The 13,476-nt window shown below is 40.1% G+C and overlaps 1 long non-coding RNA gene across 1 annotated transcript; it reads left to right on the top strand.

The window, feature by feature from the left end:
- Positions 1 to 9,142: 9,142 nt before the first annotated feature.
- On the top strand, positions 9,143 to 12,322 carry LOC122232096. Its single transcript, XR_006209450.1, has 3 exons — positions 9,143 to 9,296; positions 11,341 to 11,419; positions 12,251 to 12,322. It is a non-coding gene; the product is annotated as an uncharacterized LOC122232096 (long non-coding RNA).
- The last annotated feature ends 1,154 nt before the right edge of the window (positions 12,323 to 13,476 follow it).

Genomic DNA, 13,476 nt, shown 5'->3' with positions numbered 1-13,476 from the left:
CGGCCCAGGTCATGATCTCATGATTTGTGAGATGGAGCCCCATGTCAGGCTCTCTGCTGTCAGTGCAGAGCCTGCTTTCGATTCCCTCTCTCTCTCTGCCTGTCTCTCTCTCTCTCTCTGCCTCTCTGTCTCTCTCTCTGTCTCTCTCTCTCTGCCCCCTCCCCTGCTCATGCTCTCTCTATCAAAAATAAACATGTTTAAAAAATGACATCATGCAACCTTCACAACAATATTAGGAGGTAGAGGGCACAGGTAAGACTGTTTTTCATTTTATGGATGAGACAGCGGAGGCTCAGAGAGATTAACTGACTCGCCCAAAGTCTTTGTAACACCATGACTTCAATGCGAATGTTTGTGGCATAAACTCCTGTGCAGTTTGTAGGACGATTTCCAGAATCTCCCCAAATATAAGGATACTTACAGAGTTTCTGTCTAGTTGAAGCTTTGAAGTTAGTGGGCAGGCAGCCACTCATTAAATCTCTCTCTCTCTCTCTCTGATTCCACAGTAGCTGCAAGCCTACATAATGTTATCATATTATAGTCTACTTAAGTCAGTTTAAACATGCGACCTTGATGTATTGCTGAAAGCATTACACCCATGTGATTCTGCTCTTCTGGTTTATGGAGAGCCACTCATTTTCATATACATTCTGCCAAAGTGATTTCTGTGCTGATATTTCTGGTGTCAGCTGATCTTGTGACGGAGCCAGAGCCTGACTCAGTCACCTGCTGTGGGACAAAATAGCTGGGGGTCTTTAAGAAACATGTTCAGCTTAACTTCTAATGTCATGGTTCTTCCTAATAGCGTGGATTACAGTGCCAGAGCCTTTTGCGATGGTTTATTAACCTGTCAGAGGCATATCTGTGAATAATAATGAAGCCAGGAGATGATATTACCTTGCAGCATAAAGGGAGTGTTGAAGAGCTTTTCCTGCTCTCACGTCCATTCTGTAGAATGTAATCAAATGCAGCAGCCACACTCTTCCAACCCCTGTGCTTCCTGCCTTGCTCCTTTGCATTCCCTCGACAACCAACACCAGTGCCCAACAATCAAATAGCATTAGATTATCACCAATAGCTTGTTACAAGGAAGAATTCCTGTAATTCTCCAACAGTACAGGTGTGCTCTCTATCGGGGGGAATTTCCATAGCGGTGTCAGTTACCCTGACAGAACCAGCTCTGATTGGCAGGAAATGTCACACATCAGCTTCTCAAGGGTCTGTGAAAGCTTTTATATATCATTATTCACCTTTAAATAAAATACAGCTAAAACTGACACTCAGGTTTGTAATGAGATGAACACCATTGATGTTTTCTGTATAGTAAGGCAGGGAACACATTCTGAAAATTCCCAAAGAAGAAGAGCCATCATTTTTAGTGTGAAATAGCAGCCATCAGAAATGTATTGGGTATCCACTTCATTCAGCCCCTGGCTAGACACTGTGCGAGAACCTTACAATAAGTAAATGAAGCAGAGTTGTCTTGTAGGAGTTCACCACTTCTCTGGGAAGGTAAAGCATATATTCTGGAAATAATTTTTTTAAGTCGTGAATTAACTGGGGCGCCTGAGTGGCTCAGTGGGTTAAACATCCAACTTCAGCTCAGGTCATGATCTCACAATTCATGGGTTCAAGCCTCGCATCAGGCTCTGTGCTGGCAGCTCAGAGCCAGGAACCTGCCTCGGATTCTGTGTCTCCCTCTCTCTCTGCCCCTCCCCTGCTTGAGCTCTCTCTCTAAAAAAAATAAATAAACATTTTAAAAGATCATGAATTAACTGAATGCTTAAATTCAACATAGGCAAGTGCATGACTATGGATGGTGAAGAGAATGCATGTTTTGAGTGATCAGGAAGGGAACTATGGAGGAAAGAAGTGGGTTCAGCAGGAGAGATTAAATCAATTCCTTCCTGACCATCTAACATACAAAAGGTTATGTGCTAAACATTTTGTTTATGTTGCATGGGGGAAGAATAAGGATATCATTGTGAGGAATACCTAGGTAAATTGAATGGAAGGTCCTCATTTTTCACTTTCCTATGATAGAATTCTACATCTACACTCAGACCTGGTATGCAGTGGGGTTGTATACTTCCTTTCACCTTGGTCGTGGCCATGTGACTTCCTTTGGCAGATAAGTTGTTAATGGATGTGATGGGAGCAGAAGCTTGGCATGTGCTGGTCTAGTTGGACTCGCTCTTGTGTCTTTAGGTCTGCCACATAAAGCACGTTGCTGAAATATTTCCCCCTCTGCCCAGACCTGAGGAAGAAAATCCATGGAGCAGATCCACACCCAACACTAGAACAGCTGGACCCCATTATGCAAAAGCACAACTCACCAGCAGAGCTCTTTGGAGCTCAGCTAATTTATTTTTAACCTGATTGAGAGAAGGAGAATACATGTTTTGTATAAGCTACTAAGATATTGGAGTTTTGGCTACACAGCAAAAGCACACTGAGAAAAACAGAAAATAGAAATTAAGGTGGCCCTCACAAGAATTTTAATCTAGAGGGGAAATAATGGCTGATTTAAATATCTATACTATCAAATGACTATACTATTCAATAAGTAGGATAAGTGTCTTGAAAAAAGTATAAAGTATTGTGGGGAAGAAGGTTCACAGGAGAGGTAAGAGGCCTTATGTTTACAAAGATTTCATGAAAATGATAGCATACTCTTAAAGGAAGGATAAGATTTGATCAGATTGTGGGGAGAAAAGGGAAGCAAGGAGAAAGTATCTGACAATACCTAAAAGTTGCTTTTTTTTTGGTAACCCAAGTGTCTGACATGAAGTTTTTGATTGCTTTGATGAGGCATCCACTTCGAAAACAGCTGTCCTCCATAAACACTTTGCCAGATACTGGCCTAGAAAAACAACCAGGCTGCCCATCCCGAAGTGTCTTTGTTTGAGAGCTCTCTGGTTGACTTAGTAACTGACCATTTGATTGCTTGTTTTCCCTTCCCACTCATATGTTTTACATTCACCAATACAGAGTGCACCCTGAGAAGAAACCCTGAGGACCCCCCCTCCCGCCCCCCATAAAAGCAGAATGCCAGGCCTGTGTGCATGGCAACCTTGCTGTGTGACCCCAGCCTACGATGTACTCTCCAGGACTGGTGAGTAGTAAGACTTGTTTTTTTTTTTTTTTTTTTTTCTTTTTCCCTAATTTATTTGATGGTTGTGGCTGAGGTGAGTCTTGCAATCATAATAAACAGCACAAGGGCTGGTCCGGCCACAACAAGGGGAAATATGTGTGAGGGTTCTCCTTGGGCCTAGGTGAGTGCCCCCAGGCATTTCTAGCCAATAACATCACTGTGGAAGGGCTGAGGCCAGGGCACAAAACAATATTTCAGTTTGGAAGGCAGAATTCATTGAGAAAGAAAGCAGTATTTGCATGGGATGATGTATTTGATTTCCATTGCTGCTATAACACTTTACCCCAGAGTTAGTGGTTTCAAACGATACCCATCTATCATCTAGTGGTGTAGGCCAGAAGTCTGGGTGCAACCTCATTTAGCTAGGCTCTCTGCTTGGAGTCTCCCAAGGCTATAGCAAGGGAAGCAGAGCTGTGTTCTTTTCTGGAGGCTCTGGACATATATCCACTACTAGGCTCGCTCATTTTATTGGCCAGACCCAATTCCTTGTAGTTGTAGGACTGAGGTCCTCACATCCTTGCTGGCTGTCAGCTGGGGACTGATCAGCTGCTTGCTTCCTCTCTGACTGCATGCGAACTCCCTCCTGCTGGGGTGGTTGGTCAGTGGTGGGGGGGGGGGGTAGAGTTTGTCTTCTCCTCCTCCCTCTCCAGCAGACTCTTTGGCTTCCCCATTCTGCTTTTAAGGGGTCATATAATGACACTGTAACCAACTGGATAATGTGGGATAGTCTCCCTATTTTCAAATCAGCTGATTAGTAATTACCAGTTGGTAATTTCCACCTGCAAAGTTTTTCAGATGTACCTAGATTAGTGTTTCATTGAGTAACCAGAGGACAGAAGTCTGAGGTGGGAGGTAGGGGACTTCTTTAGAACTCTACCACAGGGGATATATATGAAAATTAGTCTTATCTGAATAAAATTGAGGCAATAGTTAAGAGAGTATAGAGACATAAGCCTGGACAGATAGATTAGAGCTTGAGACTGGAAAGCTTTATATGCCGGGATGGAGGTGATAGAGAGCAATGGAAGGTTCTTGTGTAGAGCTGTCAAAAAATCAGAATTCCACATTTTTATACATTATACAGGGCTTATTGGGCAACAACTTCCTTTGTATACTGTGTAAAAATGTAGAATTTTACAGAACATCAGCCCATTTTGTTCAGGAGAAGATACAAGTTCCAGTTGACAGGTTATTAATTGTCATGGTAATTTTAATAAGATGTAAATTTTTAAGTTTATTTAGAGACAGAGAGATAGCATGAGCATGGGAAGAGAGGGGCAGAGAGAGAGGGGAGGTGAATCCCAAGCAGGCTCCGTACTGAGCACAGAGCCTCATGCGGGCTTCATCCCATGATCATGTGAGATCATGACCTGAGCCAAAATCAAGAGTCAGACACTTAAATGACTGAGCCACCCAGGTGCCCCTGTAATTCTTTTAGTAGTAAATACAGCAAGAGGGATAGGTAGGAAAGCCCACCAGGGCCAAATGTAAAAGATTTTTGACGCTGAGTCATGGGCTGGAAACTGAGGGAAGTGGGGAGGATCAGAATTCACTGTGATTTCAAGCACCAGTGGTTGGAAAGAAAGTAGTGCTGTACCTGAAACACGGAGTGAAATGCACATGAAGAAGGTTAAAGTTTGTGTGGACAGTTTCGGAGAGAAGCTACCCCACAGGCAGTTGGGATATAATCTGGGCTAGAGACCCTGAAGCTATCCTCCATGAGACAAATGCCAAAGTTTGGGGGCACATAAGACCAGTGAGCAACTGGAGAGAGGATGGGGAGGGAACACAAGGAGAGGCTGAGAGCAAAACTTTGAAAAATGGCTACATCTTGTGAGGAGAGATACAAACAGAGTCTAGTGATGGAAACTGAGAAAGAGCAGCCAGAGTCCTAGAAAAGAGAGAAGGAAAATCCAGTGCCAAAGAGGTAGAGAGAATTTAAGAAGGAAATGATTGGTGATGTAAAGTGCAGAAAAATTAGTTTATTCCCGTCTTTGCAAGCATTAGAAGTTGACCAGAAACCAATTTGCTCTAACAGATGGGAAAAAGATCTCCGGTAAGCACATGATGATCTCAACATTGTGGTACACACACATATAACTGTGTTTTTAACTGTGTCTTTCATTTACAAAAATCTCCTAACTGACGCCCACTAAAAGTCCCCAATAAACAAAAATTTCTTGGCTTCAAATACATAGATCATTCAGGAAATGGCAAGGAAAGAAAATTTACTCTCCTTTTCCTTGGCTTCTATGGGACAGAGGTTTCCTTAAAAAAATATCCTTTTGGGGCGCCTGGGTGGCTCAGTCGGTTAAGCATCCGACTTCAGCTCAGGTCATGATCTCGTGGTCCGTGAGTTCGAGCCCCGCATCAGGCTCTGGGCTGATGGCTCAGAGCCTGGAGCCTGCTTCCGATTCTGTGTCTCCCTCTCTCTCTGCCCCTCCCCCGTTCATGCTCTGTCTCTCTCTGTCCCAAAAATAAATAAACGTTAAAAAAAAATTTAAAAAAAAATATCCTTTTAGTTGCCAGAAAAAGGGAGGCCATGATCTTTTCCCTGGAGAGAACACTTTCAGAATAGAGTGGCCTGTTTTCGTCATGTCACAGGTTAGTGTTTGGCAATTATTTCTGATGTTAAAAAGAAAAAAAAAATAGAAATGATTATTAATTTGTATTTGGTCAGGTTACTCGGTTACTCCTGACCAATGAGAATGCACACAACCCCTCTCCTAAATTGTATAAAGTGCAGAAGTACCACCTACCCACCCTCAAATCAAATGTGCTCCTGAATAAAAGTAAAAATTGAAGAAATGTGGCTAGTGATTATAGAGGGGAAAAATGCCCAGATTCATATATGTCTAATTTAAGCTTGTATGTTTTTTATTGTAGAATTGTTCTAGTATTGTATATTGTCTCTACCTCACCCCCAAGAGATTCCATTCATTGACATAATATTGACTTGTGTAAATATTTATGGCAGGACCTCAGCTTCCCATACTTGGATCTTTTATAGTCCCTTATTTTTGGCAGGGAGAGTGAGAGATCTTAGCAATTCAATAAACATTTATTTAGTCAACATTGGAGACTCTTGGCCAATATAGGAGAAACTCTTGTTCTTGCCACTTCATTGGGGTCTGAGAGGGCTCCATGGAGGAATGATGTTCATACTGGTTAAATTTCCCTACGACTCACTAATTGGGTTCAGTTTGGGTGAAACCAACTCAAACTTGGCTGGCTCTTGGTGCTTCCCATCCGCCCCCCCTCGCCCCCTGGTCCCCATAGGACTTTCAGCTCCTAAAAAGCCTTGCCCAAACCTGAGTGGATATGTGTTCACAGGCCCTTTGGTTAGTTGCACATGCCATGGAGAATCCAGTTTTATTCTTCTCCTATGTAGGTACCCCTCCCCCTCAAATGATGCCTGATGACCAAGAAGCCTCTGGAACATGATGCAGCAGTGCCACTCTTTCTGCTTTCTCCTGTGAGACCCCAACACACCTGCCCCCAGGACTGCCTCCTGATGGCCTAAGCTATTGGCTCACAGTGTCAGAGGCTGTGAGGTTCCATAGAGAAAATGGAGACTATCTCTTTTCCAGAGGCTGTCACACTTGTGTTGGCATGCCTCAAAACATGAATCCTGTCTTGAAGCTGGTACCTGCAGTTCTTTGCTTCACAGGGCTCAAAGACTGAGTTCAGCCAGCTAAAAATAGCTGAATAACACCATGCTGTTAATCAGTTTGCCATACAGCTCCCAGGTGCCTGTAAACTCCCTCCCTTTTTCAGACTAAACCAAAACTTATCACAGAAATGTATAATTTCAGCCCATTAACGTATTGGTGGGATATTATGCAATTTTATTTTTTGAATCAAGGTATCTCTGATAGCAAGACATGATCATAAAAGTGTGAAATATGCATCTGTATCCATGTCTAAAAAGGGAAAATAACATAATACTGAATCCTTCAAAAGGAAAAAAAAAGGTTTTCTTGCATAAATTAAGATAAAATTGAAAGACAAAAGAGAATATCAGTAAAATGAAATTGGCAATATTTACAAGACAAAGTATTAGTATATTAATACATAGACTTTTTTTATACACAACCCAAAAGAAGATAATTTTGAATAACAATAAATCAAAGAAGAGATAGAGCTCATAAGCTGATGAAAATAGATGCAAATATGCCAATAATTGGAGTATTTCAAATTAAAATATCAAAGTATTTGTCCTCAAACATGCAAAATTACATTATAGGCAAGGTTACAGCAAAATAGTTACCATCCTCTATTGCTTTTGGAAATGCTATTTGTTGTGAGTACAACTTTGCTGGAATTGATTTTTGACCTGTTCATATCCTTTCACCTAGTAATTACGTATCTAGTGCAAAATCAGATGAACACAAACTATAGTGTTATTTATAATGTTCCAAATTGAAACTAATGTCAACACTTAAAAATATTACGTTGGCCATTGTTTTTGTTGAGTTCATACTTGAACAAAATACCACAAACCTGGTGGCTTACAAAAACAGAAATCTCTCAAATTGTAGGCTAGGAGAGTGAAGTTAAAGTGTTGCCAAGGCTCTAGGGGGAGAATTTGGTTTTTGCATCTTCTATCTTCTGGTGGCTGATGGAAATCCTTGAATTGTGCTTGCATCATTTCAGTCTCTGCCTTCATGGTCATGGTGCCTCCTTTCTCTATACTGACCTTCTTTAAAAAAAAAAAAAATTAACGTTTATTTATTTTTTGAGAGACAGACACAGAGCATGGGCTAGGGAGGGGACGGAGAGAAAGGGGGAGTCACAGATTCCTAAGCAGGCTCCAGGCTCCGTGAGCTGTCAGCACAGAGCCTGAGGCGCGGCTCGAACTCATGAACCATGAGATCACGACCCGAACTGAAGTCTGACGCTCAATCAACTGAACCACCCAGGTGCCCCTCTATACTGACCTTCTAAGGACACTTGTCATTGGATTTAGGGCCCAACTAGGTAATCGAGGATGATGCCCTACTCTCAAGATCTCCTAAACTTAGTAACATCTGCAAAAAGACCCCTTTTCTGAATAAGGTAATATTCTCAGATTTCAGGTTTTCTGATATGAATGAATCTTTTTTGAGGACCACTGTTGAACTCATTCCAGCTATTAAGTTCTTGTGTATCCATTTGTTGGAATAAAGTCATTGAAATCACATTTAGATGGTATGAGAAAATTACCTCAAGAATATTGAGTAAACAGGAAGATAGAATGGTATATGGTCTAAAATTCCAATTTTGTAGAAAGAAATTTTAAAAAGGAAAAAGAAATATCCCACAAACACACATAAAAACAAAGTGGAAAACTTTTTATATCATGATGTACCAAAATACTTCTCAAAATGACCTTTTTCAGAATGGTGGGATTAAAATTTGCTTTCCTTTCCTGTTTTCAGTATTTTTCATCTAAAATGGGCATGGATTTATTTTATAACAAGCAGGTTTAATTTTGTTGTTAAACAATAGAATAAAAGATGTAAAATAAGATGTAAAAAATGAAAACTGATAAGAACAAGCAGTTATTTCATTAAAACAATTAACTGCAAATATATGAAAACATGTAGTTTTTCCGTATACTTGTAATAAACTGGAGAACACAGTAGTAAAGAAATCTAATACTCTTTTTTTTTTTTTTAATAGCTTTATTTTGAGAGCAAGAGTGGAGCAAGGGGGAGGGGCAGAGAGAGAAGGAGAGAGGGAATCCCAAGTAGGCTCTGCACTGTCAGCACAGAGCCCGATGAGGACTTTGATCCCACTAATGATGAGATGATGAGCCACCCAGGGGCCCCCTCTAATACTCTGTTAAAACTTCAAATAAAAACTGTATTGTAATTACATGGAAAGGGAAAAAAAAGAAAAACCCTACTGAGAGACAAACATACTGGAAACTAGAGACCTAGTCTGCATTATTTGATGGTGAGACAGTGTTGAAAAATGCCCTCTCTCTCAGTTGCATAACCGGTTGGCAAACAAGAGACAGAGAAGTCATCGGAGAAATAATGGCACCCAGACTACGGAAAGGGCTGTACACAGTCTTTGCCATCACAATGAGGTTCAGGGATCATCTTTGATGTTCTAAATGTGCTGCAATGGCAAAATCTTCAACCCTGCTTTCAAGGTACGAGCATTAAAGCTTGAGTAAAGTATTTCTTTTCGCTGAGTCAAGGTTACTTACCTGTAAATTGGGAAGCATAAAACCATTTACTTCGCAGGTTATTGTGAGAGTCCGATAATGCACTGGGCATGGAAGTACTTGGTAAAACTGTAAAGAACTCTGTAAAAGTTACTGCTCTCTCTGTTCATAGTACACGTGCACAGTGACCGTGGTCTCTTGGGGCTCATAGAAAGTCAACTAAAGAAGCCTTGCTGAAGACAATTTTCATAATTTCTTTACCTTCACTATTCTGAATTATTTCCATGACCTTGGGAAGACCAATTAAAAAAATGTGAATGTTTATTTTGAGAGAGAGAGTGTGAGGAGAGAGGGACAGAGAGAGAAGGAGACGCAGAATCCAAGGCAGGCTCCAGGCTCTGAGCTGTCAGCACAGAGCCCAAAGTAGGGCTCAAACCCAGAAACTCGGAGGTCATGATGTGAGCTGAAGTCAGATGCTTAACTGACTGAGCTGGGGTGCCTGCGTTTGAGAGTTAATAATAATCCCTCTGGGACCTTAAACTGAGGGGACAGAGAGAGAAGGAGACGCAGAATCCAAGGCAGGCTCCAGGCTCTGAGCTGTCAGCACAGAGCCCAAAGTAGGGCTCAAACCCAGAAACTCGGAGGTCATGATGTGAGCTGAAGTCAGATGCTTAACTGACTGAGCTGGGGTGCCTGCGTTTGAGAGTTAATAATAATCCCTCTGGGACCTTAAACTGAGGGGAGTTGTTCTGTACATCAACACAGGAATATCACAGTGGATCACTTTCCTATCGTGTGACCAGATCCATTGGACACCCACGGAACTAATTCATTTGGCTGATTTAATTAAAACGGTTGGGTAGCATTTATCTGACATCTGGCAATGGATTTTGGTGGGTCTGTTTCCAAAATAAAAGGGACTCTGGTTTTATCTAATTGATAAGGTTGTAGCAGTTACAAGACTCAGTGATGTGGAGATTTAGCTGGAAAATTCACTTTTAGTGGGGATTTAGGAATAGAGTGAAGTTCAATAGACTTGAGAAATGGGCTAAGTGCCTCAGAGTTGCCTTCTGCCCTAAGAATCTGTTGGGAAAGCAAAATAAAAAAAAAAAAAAAAAAAAAGATCTGGTTTAGCAAACAGTAGGAAAATCAATAATACTTAGGATGTTAATTAAATTTGAAATTAAAAAATGTGCTGTTATGAGCTAGTCTGAGTTGTGCCTGGAGAATGATTAATAGCAGAATTTGAGGATTCTTTTGGTCTAGCTAAAACTCTTCTCCTCAGACAGGACTTTGAGCTCTTTGAAAAAATGGACTTCAGATTGAACTCCAAAAGGATTTGTCAACTCTACGCAGTTTGCTCATGATCCACTAAAGACCACCTAGATATTTAAAAACAAAACAAAGCAAAAAAAACTACTCTTGAATTTCCAAAAAAAAAAAAAAAAAGTTTAGTCCTCCCACAATTTCTCTTTTAACTCACAAATTCTTTCAATAAATTGTTTCTAGTAATTCAGAAGTCAAATTGAATGGAGGGGAAGGCTAGGAGAGGGCTCCTGTTATGTAACAGATCATTAGGTTCTTGCCTCTCTTATACATGAGGAAAATTCCAGAAAGGGGAAAAGTGTATTTTTGCATGCTTGATTTTTCCCAGAATCCCTTGGCTGATGGCAGCCTTAGGAATAACCATAAAACCAAGAGTATTAGGTATCCACACAATATGTAGGTATGATGGTGGTCATTATCTATCTGGGATGATAGATTTGTGCTTTCATTTTTCATCATTATAAAAACTGTACATTGTTGAGGAACTAATAAATCCCAATACAGCAAGCATTCCTTAGATGGTTCCATGATATTTATGGAAACTACATTTTCTTCCTTGTACTTTAGTATTACATTAAAAATTATGTTGAAAAGTTATTTAGGAGCAGGGCACATTAAAATGTAAATAGAGGTAAAGGGTGAGGTTTAATTCTCAACCTGCTACTACTTATTTTAAAGAGACCATATTTGCATTTTTTTCAAGAATCTGGAGTCCCTGATGATCAGGATTTGGGGAACCGTGTTTGCTTTGGAGAAGACTTTCAGAGCCCCTTGAATCACAGGTAAGCTTCTGCCTGCTGCCTCTTTCTTAGAGTGGTTCTGGGTGTTTGGCATCTTTATTGAGATTTGACTCCTAGAAGCATTAAGAAAATACGGACTACAACCCTGCCATATCTAAAATGAATTTACTGCCTCCCCTTCTTTAGATTGGCCTTATCTTCTGCTAGTCAAGTAGTTATTCTGAAAGATTTAAAAAATTAGTAAACTTTTTCTGGTGTTTTGTGCGGGGTGTGTGTGTGTGTGTGTGTGTGTGTGTGTGTGTGTGTGTGTTTTGTCTTATTTTTTGTTTGTTTTGCTGAAGTTTGCAATCAAACATGAATTCTGGGCTATTTAGTAAAAGCAAAGTAACCAGCTTTACCCTTCCATACCTCAATGGACATGAAGCTATTGCCAGTTGCTTCTCCAATAGATTCTAATAAAACAATACTTTTTCTTAGTAATTCACTCTTCTAAGCATGGTTCTACATCATACTAAGCCAGTCCCAGGAATCTCCTTCTCCTCTCCCTGTGTTTGGAAATAGGTGCATGATAGAATTCTGGCCAATAGCAGGCAAGGTAGATCCTTCTTGGAAAGTAAGCTCTATTTGTAATAACAGACACAAAGACCTTGTCTTACTCTGTTGGAAATCTTGGTGTCTAAAAGCTACATATATATGGAAGCCATTTGATGACCCTCAAGAACAAGCCAACAAACTGAAAATGGTTAAGGGAAAAGAGAGGGGATACATGTGTCCTTGATGTTGAACTAATGAGTGATTTACATTGGAGCTGCCCTACCTTGTGTTTTCTTAGGAGTTATTTTCCTTAATATTAAGGAAAATATTTTTCTCTAGAAAAAGAAAGCACAAAGAAAACCCAACACAACATTGACACCAGGATGCAAGTTAAAAGCACGAATAACCGATTCTTACACCAGCTTGATGAATGGAGAACACTTCACATTGCTTCAGTTTAATTTTCTTTTAATTTGACAGTCCTTATATTAAGGTTCAGAACTCAGAATCTCTTTCCCTTTAAAGGCTGAGTTAATCACTTGTTGAAAGCATGGAATAAAGAAGTTGAATCTCTGATGTGTGTGTGCATTTGCACTGCTAAATATCAAGGAGAAGTGTTCCTCTTGAGGCCTAGTTTCAAGTGTATATTCAGCTTTGGTCACGACATCATATTCACATTCAGGAGGTGGGGCTACTATATTGGACAATATAGATTTAGAGGGAATATCAATTAGCATGCTTTTGATGGGTCACGGAAGAAGCAACTCAAAATGGACAAGAAATACAGAGATAAGCTGTCCTAGAACAAGTTCCATGACATCCTTTGAGATTCGGGTTCTTTCCAGAGTTTGGTTCTGCATTCCTTGAGAAGTTGGCTTTGCATCGTAGCTACTTTACAAAAACAGCAGAATTCCACTGGACATGATTTGAAAAGCTCTGAACTAGATGTGTTTTTATATTTCTTTAGGTTATAGAATTCTGATTTATTCTATCTGAATATTTTGTAGAGAAAAGCTTATATGCCTTTGAATGTGCAGTCTTCCTCAGAACACCTAGTGAACCAAACTAGAACACAGAGGGCTTTAATTTTGTCTGAGAAATTCTGGTATGAAGCAAGATGCGTTTGGCAGAAATAGGTTAAATGTGAATTTAACAGCCCTTGAATGTTTTGAGCAAAGCATTCACCAAAATTCTAATGGGAAAAAAAGTTCATTCAAATAATTATAAAATACATATTCAATATGAATTTAAGATACCTAAAGGAAAGATCATAATTTGAAACGCTGATGCAATACCAGCAAGCTTGGGATTTCATTTACCCACTAACACAGTGGCCAGAAAAACCTGTCATCTGTATAATGCTAGTCTGTGTGCCAGATTGTCAAAGGAGACTATTACAGTTTAATAAATACACCTCAACGAACATCTGGAATAAAGAGTATTAGCATTCTTCTGGTACACATGATAACAACAAATACTTTTTTTGTAGTGTATTTATTATATACTAAAAAATTCACTAACTACTTTTAGTGTTTGGGATGGCCTCTGGATAAAGTATAATTCAA

This window comes from Panthera tigris, chromosome D2 (genome assembly GCF_018350195.1).
Source record: "Panthera tigris isolate Pti1 chromosome D2, P.tigris_Pti1_mat1.1, whole genome shotgun sequence".
NCBI lineage: Eukaryota > Metazoa > Chordata > Mammalia > Carnivora > Felidae > Panthera > Panthera tigris.
The sequence above is the reverse complement of the archived record's forward strand: the minus strand, read 5'-3'. Positions and strand labels throughout refer to the sequence as shown.